Here is a 13,151-nt window from a genome sequence, read left to right as displayed (position 1 = left end):
ACAGGGTAAATGGACACACCCTTCACATTATGAGAAATGCATAGACTTAAAGACCCTCCCCTGAACTTGTTATTAAACAAGAGACAAATAAACAGAAAAACAGAAACTATCTTCACCCAACAGACACATTCCTCTAATGAAATACAGATTTAAATTTCTTCATAATTGCTACTTTTGGAAATTTTAGAAACAATTTTTAAATAATGAAGTTTCATTTACATATATTTTACACATACCAACAATTTATGTAATCTAAGTATGTGTATTTATATACAATTTTACATGTATTTTCCTCAAGGGCATTTCTGGTTTACTATGGCATACGGAGCATATGAACATCATTTTTTTCTCTCTGCTTAAACACTTCAAAAACACTAAAAATTTATCTTAAAATATATACAAGGATGGTGAGAACTGGAGAAAAGAAAACAAAATGTTGGAAGTTTGAAAGCATATGGATCAGTGGGAACTGACTAAGTGGCTCAAAGGAAACTGAATCGCAGCCTTGTGGTGTTTAAAGCTGAAAACCTTATTTGCTGCACAGATTCCTCAAAAAAAATACATAGGCTTGCAATACCAAATATCTCAGTAAATGAGAATGACAGCGGTTTTATATGAAGGAAATTATTTTGGAAGCTGTGACATGACTAGATCCCCTTCTGAATGGCTCTAATAGAAGCACCGAGGTTAATTTACTAAGGACTCAAACCATATGGAATCTGAGAAATGCTGGCTGCTGAATGCAGTGAAGAATTCTCTCTCTCAGTTCATTCCATCCCAGCACCCTGAAGGAATGTGGGTGGTCATAGGTATAGCCTTCTGGCAGGTGATTCAAAGATTCTTCTCTTAGGAATCTGCAGCCCAATATTGGGAGTTACCTAAAGTTGATTCACCCAGGTCACCCACAGTAAATTTTACAGTTGAAAACCTTATACATGCCCAGAAATTACATCAGCTTTTTTATATCACTCTCTTAATCAAAAGCAGAAACCTACCTTAACTGGAAAGCTGGGTAAACTAACATGGAAAATAAGGCCAAATTAAAAACAATGCAAAATGAGAATATGTAGGGAGAAAAATACTACACAAACAAAAAAACCAAACATGTATGGTCATAGAATTACTCTAAATACTCATAGAAATAAAAGGTAATGGTTAATCCCTGAAATAAGAATTAATACAAATTATAAAAAACAAAAACAGCTATTGGAATTTAAAAGCCTGATAGCTGAATAAAAGCATCAAAAGGAAGCCTGGACTATAAAGTTAAGAAAATCTTACAGAAAATAAATAAATAGAAAAAAATAACACAAAGGAAAAAAACTATAAAACAACATAAATATTACTTCCAGAATTCCAACGTCCAAATAATACAAGGCCCAGATGGAAAGGGAAGGAAACAGATGGTAGGAAATAATTAATAAAATTATTAAACTATTTCCCAGAACTGAAAGACATTAATTGTGAAATTGAGAGCTCACCCAGTGCCCACCTAAATGAATTAGAATAGACTCATACAATGACACATCATAAAATTTAAAAATATGAAAACAGAGAATTTTCTACAAGTTTCCAAAAAAATAAAATAAAATGTTCAGTCACAGAAAATGGATTAGAGATCAGAAGTGCTTCTGACTTCTCAACTGCAACAGGGAAAACAAGAAAACTGTAACGCAACACAGAATTCTGAAGGAAAAGCCCGTCGTGTCGATGACATCCCTGAGCCTCATCTCCCTCCATCTCTGCTCTGGAGGACACTTCTTTCTCACCACGGAGGTATTTCTGATTCTACTTAACTACTGAGAGCTGGAGATAGGAAATGGTAAGCTCAGAAGAAAAAAATTCACCCACTCCCTCTCTCTGCCTGTGTGTCTGCTGTACTTTAGTACCTGGCGCACAGTAGAGTCCTGCTAGTTACCCAACCTACTGAGAACTTCCTGGTCTTTAAAATAAGCTAATATGGCGATTCCTCTGAAATCAGCTCACCTGCCCAACCAGCACACACTCAATAACTCGTACCTTGTACAGGCCTGGCATTACATATTCTCATCTCAGAGGCCTTTATTTACACCGTTCCTTTACACGCTTCCTGACTACTTTACTAGACTCCACCACCACCAGCACTCATCAGTGCCAACACACAGTTGTAGAACTCCTTTTATCTCATAACATCTAAATAAAATTGGGATCAAAACTGCCTGTATGAATATTTGTTTAATAGCTGTGTCTCAATAAACCTGAGTTCTTAGAGAGCATATAAATTGTTTGTTCAATGATATCCTATTAGTTTAGAATAAATATAAAAAAGTTGTTCATGTATCTATATATTTTCACACATACATATATTCATACACATACATATGTATATATACCATTTTAAAAAGTGATATTCAGCAAAAATCATTCTTTTTGTGTATCATGGTTGATTAAATTATGATACCATTGGTAAATTAGAGAACTAAAATATTCAGTGCTGAAAAATAATAAGCCATTTAAATAAAATGTAGTTTCCAAAAACGCGAAATAACTACCAAAGATATATTACAATATATATTACATATCAAAATGATTGTTCTTGATCTTTTTGTTTAAACACCTTGGTCATAATATCATTTTAATAATTTAATGCCAGCATTCTTGTGAATAAACATTATCTTTATTTAAAACTCTCCTTTACAGGGAATAGATAATTCTTAAACTTAATTTTCCTTTTTTTGGTGATGTACATCATATAAAATGTTTTCCAGGGATTAATTTTAATTAACTTATTAATCAAAATTTAAAAATTTGTTTTTGTTGCTTCAGTCTTTAACAAAGAGAGCAGTTAGTAACATAAAAACATATTTAAAAGATGTTGTCACAGGAAAAATAATGACAAATGAGCATAGCATATAAAGAGACTCTTAATTATATCATTTAAGAAATGCAAAAGATATTAATGAAATTATTCAATTATACTGTACCAAGTGCTAGTTTTTTCTATATTGGCACAAAAGGTATTAAAATACTTAATAGTAAATATAGATGGATTTGAAAAACAAGTTTATCCTATTAGTTTAGAATAAATATAAAAAATTATGTTGCAATATATTTAAATTGGAACAGGGTACAAGAATCATAATGAAATCCTAAAACGCCTATTTTTGTTGATGTTGGGGTTTGAAAATTATAACTTCAAATTACACTGGAAATATTTGTAATATGAGAAGCTTTCCTTTTATTGTAGATATATTACTTTCATCATGATATTTTCTTTCTTTAAATCCCAAATAAGATAACACTCAGTTCTGTTTTTGGGTTTTCAATCAATGGGTTCAGTAAGTTTCTTTTTTTATAACTTTATTTGATTCTCGTCTAGTTTGCACTCAGGTTCATTAAGCTGGCTGACACACTTCATAACTCAGGCATAAAAATGACAGTGTAGTAAGAAGAACCATACAAAAGGAGTTGACTGTTATTTATGAAATGCAAAGTGTATCAATTCTTACTGCTCTTTTTAGATAGTTTGGAGAGTCTGGCTCCATGGATAAGCAATAAGTTGTCACTTTGGATAACTGAACCTTAATGTTAAGGTTCTGTGCAGGATGGTATCAGTGATAACGGTCCAGCATGTAACTCCAGGGCCTGGCCTTCCACAGAAACTGAGTATAAATGGTCAGAATCAGCTTTATCAGATGCTGGAAAATAGTCAAAAATTCATAGAAACCAAGAAATCCTGAATAAAAATCAAATCAGCACAAAAACCAAAAAGCAAATTAAAAATGATAGCCAAGCTTTGTGGTACATTTAACTTGCTCCTGCCGTTCCATTTTCTCAGCTCACTGTTGATGGTGAAGATGTCAGCCCACATTTCCAGCCATTCTGGCTTTCATAATTATGAGTGAAATGACAGTCATTAGAGGCTTTCAGTAGCAGATTTCAGTAAGTAGAAAAAAGAATCATAAAACTTGAAGACAGGTCAATTGAAATTTTCCTGTCTGTATGTAAAGCAAAAATATAAATGAATAAAACATAGGAGAGCTTTAGGACACCATCAAATATATAAAATATTTATCTTAGCAATCTAAGAAGAATAGAAGAAAAAGATGCAAAAAGAATATTTGAAAAAAAATGACCAAATTCCTCCCAAATGTAATAAAAGACATGAATTTTCACATGCAATAGAGTCCAAGAAAGATAACCTCAGAAAGGCAGGATGATAATTTTAATATGCTGAAACAAAAATACTGACAACCAAAAATTCTGTATCAGGGGAAAGTTTCCTCCAAAAATGAAGGAGAAATTAAGACATTATCGGATGAACAAAACTCATGGGAATTCAGTCCTTATAGACCTGACCTCCAGGAAGTGCTAATGGGAGTCCTTTAAATGAAAATGAAAGTTTGCAAGAAAATAACTCAATGCCATCTGACAAAAGTAAGAACATTGGCAAAGGTAAGTACACTGGTAACTACAAAAGCCAGTATTACTATTTTTTCAGAGTGTCAACCCCTCTTTTGTTTAACTATGAGATTTAAGATAAAGTAAAAACTTTCAATCTATATTAATGTGGATATAATGGATAAAGATCTAGTTTGTAAAAACATAAAGGGTAAGGAATGGAGCACTATGGAACAGTGATTTTATAAACTAATAAAGCTGCAGTGATATTAATTCAAAATAGATTATTATAAGTTTAAGAGATTAATTACAATCATTAGGGGGACCATCAAGAATATAACTAAAAATATAAATTGAATTAAATAATCAAAATGGCACACTAAAAATAATCATATTGAATACAAGTTAAGGTGATAATGGGGGAAATTGGGGAACAAAATGATATAAGACATAAAGAAAATAATAGGAAAATAAAGAAGTCATTCCTTATTAATTACTTTAAATTATAATGGATTAACTCTTACCAAAAGGGAGAGGTTGGCAGAATGGATAAAAATGATGATTCAACTATATGCTGTCTGTAAGAAACTCAATTTAGATTAAAGAGACAAATTGAAAGTGAATGGATAAAAAATAATATATTATGAAAATAGTAACTAAGAGAGATGGGATGATTATAATATCAGGTAAAAGAAACAGTAAATCTAAAATTTTTATAAGAGACAAAGGATATTATATATTGGTTAATGGATCGTTTCACCAAGAAAAGAAAACAATTATAGACATTTTTGCTAAAGGCATCAGAGCTCTAAAGTACATGAAAAAACTGACAGAAATTAGAAGAAAAATTTACAATTCCACAATAATAACTGCAGGCTTCAATATCCCACTATTAATGAAAAAAAGAAACTAGATAGATCAATAATGAAATAAAAACTTTTACAACACTATAAACCAACTGTATCTTCAGAAGATTTCACCTCCAAAGAAAAGCAGACATTCTTTTCAAGTGCCTGTAAACCATTCCCTAGATTAGATTGTATGTTAAGCCAAGAGAAGTCTGAATACATTAAAAAAATTGAAATGGCCTGAAGACTCTTCTGCAACTACTAGAGGATAAATTTAGAAATCTATTAACAGAATGGTCTATTTACAAATATGTAGAAATTAAACAACACATTTCAAAATAACCAATGGGTCAAAGAGTCGAAGAAGAAATCAAATATAAATTTAAAAGCTTGAAATGAATGAAAATAAAAACATTAAAATGTGTAAATAAAACATAAAAGTAATTAAAATTCATAGGATTCAGTAGTGAGAAAAACTAAGGGAAATCGTAGTTATAAATGTCTACATTATAATAAAAGAATAACAATCTCAAATTAATAACCTAACTGTACACCTAGGAACTGGTCAAATAAGGGAAAAGTAAACCTAAAGCCAGCATATGGAAAGAAATAATAAAGAGCAGAGCAGAGATTAAATAGAGAATAGAGAACAACAGAAAAAAAAACAACTAAGCCAAAGCTGATTCTTTGGAAATATCAATGTGGCCAATATTTATCTATATTCACTAGTTTTAAAAAAAGGAGAAAAGAATAAAATTATTAAATACAAAAATTAAACTGGGGTTATTACTACACCATCTTACTGAAATACAAGGGATTCATGAAACAAGAGATTTAATCACTGTCAAACACCACCTCCAGCAAAAAAAAGCCTCGGACCAGATGACTTCACTGACTATATCTATCAATACCTTAAGGGAAAAAAAATTATCCAATCATTCCTGAACTTTCCAAAAATAGAAGAGAAGGGAATGCATCTTAACCCATTCTATGAGGTCAGCATTGCTCTAACACAAAATCCAGAATAGCATACCATAGGAAAAGAATGTTACAGACCAATACCCCTTCTGAATTAGAGACTAAAATCTTCAACAAAATACTATCAAATACAATTCAGTACATTACTAAGATGCTTATATATCATGACCACGTGAGATTTATCCCAGGAATTCAAGGATTTTTCAACATATGAAAGTCAATCAATATAATTCATCATATTAATAGACTGAAGAAGGGTAACAAAGGATTGTCTAAATTAATGCAGTAAAGCACTTGATGAAATCCAACATTTTTTTCTTGATAAAAACACTTAGCAAATTAGAAATGGAAGCAAATTTCCTCAACCTGATGAAAGTCATTTACGACACACACACACACACACACACACAAAAAAAAAAAAAACTGCTAAGTAATACAGAGTGACTGAAAGTCTTCCCCCTAAAAAGAGGAACAAGACACGATGTCCAGTTTAACCAGTTTATTAAAACATTGTACTGGGAATTCTAGATAACTGATTGGTGGTGGTGAAAAACAGCACTCATATTGGAAAGGAAAAAGTAAAACTATCTTTTATTTATATATGACATAATCTTGTATACAGAAATGCTGAAGAACCTATGAAAAAGCTATTATTTAATAAATTGAACACAGTTGGAGGATACAATACAAACAGAAAAATCAATTGTTTTATAAACTTGCAATGAACAACCAAAATGGCAACAGAAATTAATAAAAGCATTCTGTTTGCAAGAGCATGGAAACAAATTAAATATCTAGGAATAAATTTAACCAGTAAATTTTTCACTTAAGTGTAATTTATTATTTCTTGTTGGCTAATTAGAAAAGAATAGAAGCATACTTAAAAAATATATTATTTATTTTTAGCTAAGCAAGGCCAAATGATGTCATCGCATGCAATAATAGCATCACTCAGTTGTATAAATAAACTGAGTAGAAAAATAAATTTATACAAAATAAACATGCATATTTTAAATTCAGAACAATCATCATAGTATTGTATCATATATACATTTAAATAATTGTTTTGTTTTAAAAATAATACCTGTTATATATCAATCATGAAAAATCAGTATTAGTGGTTTTAGGTTGATTAAACATTAATTCATAATTTGTTTAGATTTTTATAAATTTAGAATAGCTATTAATGTATGAAGTTTATAACTAGTTGTAGATACAAATTAAAATAAGTGAACATTTATAATTTGAAAAGTCCCACCTTAAATTATTTTAAAAAGAAAATCATACTCATATTTTACATTCAGTTTGGGAAAACCTACATAGAGAACTTTAGGACTGGATAATCTCATATACAATCTGAGAGTAGAATTCATACATTAATGCGCCATAATTTCAGCTGGTAATAAATTGTATATGGGTTAAAGGTGAACAATAAAAGGGGATGAGTCTACATTTCATAATTCCATCTTATTTCAGTTTTATTTGCACTGGCTGTGGGCTAAATAAGGGGGGAAAGAGTCTTGATATCCCACCTGTTCTTTTCCTCCAGTATCTAGACTAATACTATTTATACTGTAGATCACGTTAATTATTTGGGAATTAAGCTCCACATGGATCTCATGACAACTTTAAAAGTTGTTAGGTGAAAACATGTGTTTTATGTTTTATATTAAATTTTAGAACATTGTATATAATTTAACGATTGACTGAATATGAAGAGTCAACTTGTCATGGTGGGTTCTCTCTACATCCTCCCATTAGGGTGGCATGAAGGACAATGGTGCTTACATTAAATATGTACATACAAAAAAGTTACCAGAAGAATGAGTAAAATGATAAAAATTTTTAATAGAAACATTTTATTCCATGGATATTCTTATTAGTTCATGATTAAAATGAATTTAGAGAAAAGTATATAAACAACATAAAATTAATACTAGATTTCCTCTTGGTTTTGCCCACCCACCCCAGGCAATATATCTCTTTGTCACTTCTCTGTAATTTACTGCCCTTTGTACAAATTTATTGTTTCCTTGTCTAAAAGGTATAAAAGTTTTGTGTTCTGGTCACTTCTACGGGTTTACATTCTTTCAGAAAAGCTCCCATGTTAAATTTAATACAACTTGTATGCTTTTCTTCCGTTAATCTGTATTGTGTTTAATTCCTAGTTTCAGTCAGAGATCCTAAGAGGGTAAAAGAGAATTTTTCCTCCCCTACAGAGTATCCATTCCCAATAATACTTAATAATAATGGTTTCTACACAGTTGTATTGTACAGATATCCTTCACATTAAAACACAAAATTCAGGGAAAGGAAATTAGAGAAAAATTATTTAGTCCAAAGTGAAAAAAATTTGGTTCTGCAGTTGTCCTTGATAAAGAATAAATAGTAAAAACAAAAAAAGAGCCTGGCCTAAAAAGCCATCGTCCAATGGAGCAATAGCATTAGACGACAGAGCAATCGGGTCGTGCATTGCTAGCTGCTGATTGCTACGTCTAGATTGGATCAGCAGAATAACAAATATTTTAATTTAATATTTAATAATATATTTTGTAAATATATCTTACAGGAATTTTACTTTTTAAAATAGTTTGTATATCCTAGATCCTAGGTTCTTTTAACTCCTCTGTCCCAAATTATCATTTTAATTTAAAATTACCTATTATTTATAATTTTCTATTATAAAATTATTATTTACCATAAATGATAAATAGTGTGACAAGAAGTATGAAAAAAGAGAGGGTTTTGATTGCTTGCTTATTATTTGTTTGTTTCATAGTTTTACCATTTGGGACTAAACATTTGGGATAAGAAAACGAGTGTCTGTGCCAGACAAATATGATGTTAGCAGCAGGGAGATGATTTAGAAAACCCCCAAGCCCTCAGTGGTAGAGTTGGGGAAGCTTCCACAGTCCTGCCTTTTCATGGAGTCTATCTCATGCGATGCTTTTATTTGTATCTAGGGGAACTTTATTCTCTATTTCACAAACATTTTTGTTGTTGCTGTGGAAATAATCCAGCAAAGGTCTGAAGTCTTCTGATTAGTCAAAGAACAGAAATTGTTTTTTCTGAAGCCAAATGCTCTATTATATGTAAATCTGGATCCTTATAGAATCCACCCATGGTCAAACAACAGAGTCGCTAATTTTTACATCTCCTTTATATGATGAAGAATTCTATCTGCATATCCTTCCCCTTTCCCAGTTTCCCAGTGCAAATGAGGAATGAAGACATCTTGGAGCAGGAGGGCACAGCATTCGTTGAGTGCAGAGTCAGAAAACCAAGAACCGAAAATATAGAATTCTGAGACAAGGCATCAAAGAGGAAGGGGGAGGTGAATGGGGTTTTTTTTAGAATATATCACAACATTTCCATATTATAATTTTAATTTAAATTCATTCCAGTGTTCTCCTATTCTGATGAATGCTACCAATATTACATATTCATAGATATAAAATAAATTTTAGTATGTATTACACACAAAAAAACAAATTTGTCAATGGTTTCTTTATAAACTCACCAGATATTTCTTCCTGTATATTATAAAAACAAATTTCAAATTCCTTTGTCAGATCTAGTTATAAACCAGTCTAATTAGTTCATTCATTAACTTATCTTTTAAATGACATTTCTAAGTTTTATGGTCTCCAGTTCTGTCCGGTAATTTCTGAACTTAAGAGTCGTAAATGATTAATTTTGTATCCATTAAGTGCTGTTCTCTCACCTCCTATTAATATGGCTTTAGAAGATACAAAGCTTAAACAAAATTCTTAAATAACATAGAGCTATAATGACCACATCATGTAGCGTTTAAATGAATTAAACGAGGCCATTTGGTTGATAAGGCACTAACATGCCGTGGCTGCTTACATAAACTAAAATCTAAGCCCGTAAATACTTCAAGGTTACAAAATCAAAACTCTAAGGACAACGGATCACTAATAGTCAACTAGACTTTAATCTACAAATAATCAAATAATTTCCTTTCCTTGCTTCTGCACTTTCCCTTTATAATTCTTTCCTCTGGTTCCCACCGCCACAGGGCTCCCAGTCACTTCTGGTTTGGTGCTGCCCAGTTCAAATTGATTTTTGTTCAAATAGTCCTCTAATTTTTAATACTTCTTAGTTTATCTTTCAGCAGTGTTTTCCATTCGTTCCTGTGGGGACTCACTAGGAACCCCAGAGTTGGTATAAAGATCATCTCAAGCTGAAGATGTATGAGATTCAATAGATGCGGAAAGAAGCTTTCTCTGAGATTTCTGTATCAGACTAAAATCAGCAGCTTCACAAAAATGAAGCTGCCATAAATTCCCTCTTCCAGGCAGATATACTCACAGGAGGAAGAATTCACTTACCATAAAGCCCTGAAGAAGATGGAAAGACCGCTCACATTTGTACAGATAAATATTACACAAACTTCCTCACCTCTCTTTTGTTCTCCTAAAAACTCATTTGTCTTTCCTAAATAACCTTTTCCCTATGAGAGCCTTATCTCCCCTTTCATTTTCCCTACTGCATTTATAAACGTCTAACTTTAATCATTTAACCAGCCATCTACCTCTCTTGTTGGCTCTACTGTGTCTAGCATGCATACATATGAACTTTTTTCTATCCTGTTAATCTGCCTTTTCTCAGTTTAATTCACAGGACCCCCCCGTGATGAAATAAGAGGAAAGAGGAAAAGCATATTACACCCCACTATGATATTATATTATTCTACTCTCTTAAAAGTTACTGTGTTTTAAAAGCTGAGTTATCTAATATAGAAAATTTACAGAATTCAAATATTTTGATTAAATCAAAATGCAAGCCTAAATAAATTAGTTGTGTATCTTTTTGAAATATTGTAACTATAATTTGTAATAATTTAATAATTCTGAAGACCATCTAAGAAGATCAGTATATTAATTAATTAATTAATTATTGAAGTATAGTTGATATACAATATTATTGGTTCCAATTATACAGCACAGTGATTCAACAGTTACACAGATTATTAAATCCTCACCCCAACTAGTGCAATTACTATCTGTCAACATAGGAGAATGTTAGAGAACCACTGACTGTATTCTTCTTGCTGTATTTCCATCCCTGTGACCAGCTTACATTATGCTTGATATTTTTGTGCCTCTAAACCCTCACCCACACCAGCCACCCACTACAGCCCCCATGGTAACTACCAGTTACTTCTCAGTGTCTACTGCTGTTTTGTTCATTTTGTTTGAAATACTAGCATCCATTCCTTAATATCTGTGTTTTCATTCTAAACTTAAAATACTATTAATTGTGAATCCACAATGAAATGGAGAAATCCTTACAACTAATTATTAATAAAGTTAGCATACCTTCTGTGGAATTCCTAAACAAAATAGAAGGCAATGAGTCATTTCATTTACTTGCTTGTTAATGATTTAGTAGGAAAGGAGAGGTTAAATGGACTGTACTGTTTATATACAGCAGTAACTAATTTTTGAGTTTTTAACTCTATATTTGTGGACCTCTTAGGGTGGAACTTATATTCACAATGTAGCAAAAAAGCAAGAAATAGTTCTGTTTTTTTGTTGTTGATTTGTTTTTAACACAATATGATCTGGTCTAGAGAATATAATTTAAAAACAATGGGTGTGAGATGTTTCACAAAGTCCTTCAAATAAGGATGTGCACACCTTGACTATAGCTGATTTAATGAAAGGAGAGGAAATCTAACCCCAAATCTGTTAGATTTTGTTGTACCTTTAATTTGGAGTTTGATGTGAGAAGCTACTACATGGGCTCTGTCTGTGGTGGAGGAATTCTAACATGCCGAAGCGGGGCACTGGGCTCGTTAGTACTTCTGTACAGAGCACGGACAGCTTTCTGCTGGAGGCACTGACAGTGGTAAAAGAAACGCTATCTGGATATCTCATGGCTCTGTGTATCCTGGGATCCCATCTCTACCACTGGATCAAAGATAGTTCTATGTTGTGCCTTGCCTGGTTTCATGAAACCAGCTCAATTCTAAATTCTCTTGTTCTTGCTGTTACTTAAAACAACTTGAGTTGATTTCTGTTCTTTCAAATGTCATTATAAATTAACAAAAATATATTAATGTAACTATGGAGCAAACAACTGTTGAGGTTATACTTTAGATATATGTAACATCCCTTGAGGTAGCACACCAACAGGAATATAGGATGTAAGCAAAAAGAAACAGTTGATGCCCTACTCCTTAACACATATAATGGATGTGGAATTACAGGGCACACACACAAATACTCAAGAACTAATAGATTACCTTTTGACTTTCCTTATCTAAGCAGTTTTGCTCCAGATATGTCACAAAGCTCTGTATGCTAATTTCTGTTGATGTGCCTATGTGGTTGCTTAGCCCTGCTTTATATTGTTTAAAAATTAAATTCACCTGCAAAGTTCATAAAAGACATCACAGGAATTTAAGCTCTACTGAAAAGTTAAAATGCAAATGCTCTCATCCAGAGATTCTCAATTTTATTTTTAAATATATAGATTCCAAATATGTTAATACATCTTAGCCATTGATGCCATTTATTTATTCCCATACGAATGTGCATAAATATGTAGAAAATATACAAATAGACATAAATGATTATTCATATCAGTGTTTTTGTATTTACTTTACCTAAAATTAAATTTTAATATACAATGTGTGTTCTTTTTCAACACTGAGTTTATTGTTAGTAGCTAAAGATAACTGGCTACAAGCAAGATTATATTTTTAACAATTCTTGCAAGAAAAGAGACAGGTAATTATTGGGGAGGAAATGTTCATGGCCTTCCTTGCCATTTCCTACTTCTTTTCATTCTTTATTCTCAAGTAAGGGTTTGGGTTTGTTGGCATGCACATGGGAGGATGATCACTAGATTTAACAACTAAAGGATAGAGGGTAGTCGCAAAGCTGAAGAGAGACAAGCTCCATGGACAAGCTT

The 13,151-nt window shown here is 31.9% G+C and overlaps 1 protein-coding gene across 4 annotated transcripts in view; it reads right to left on the bottom strand.

Annotated features, from left to right (window-relative positions):
• FSTL5 (follistatin like 5) overlaps positions 1 to 13,151 on the bottom strand; it is an 813,978-nt gene that overhangs the window by 525,862 nt on the left and 274,965 nt on the right. The window lies entirely within an intron of this gene.

Source organism: Manis javanica, chromosome 3, assembly GCF_040802235.1.
Source record: "Manis javanica isolate MJ-LG chromosome 3, MJ_LKY, whole genome shotgun sequence".
Classification (NCBI taxonomy): domain Eukaryota; kingdom Metazoa; phylum Chordata; class Mammalia; order Pholidota; family Manidae; genus Manis; species Manis javanica.
Note: the sequence above shows the minus strand (reverse complement) of the source record. Positions and strands in the feature narration are given on the sequence as shown.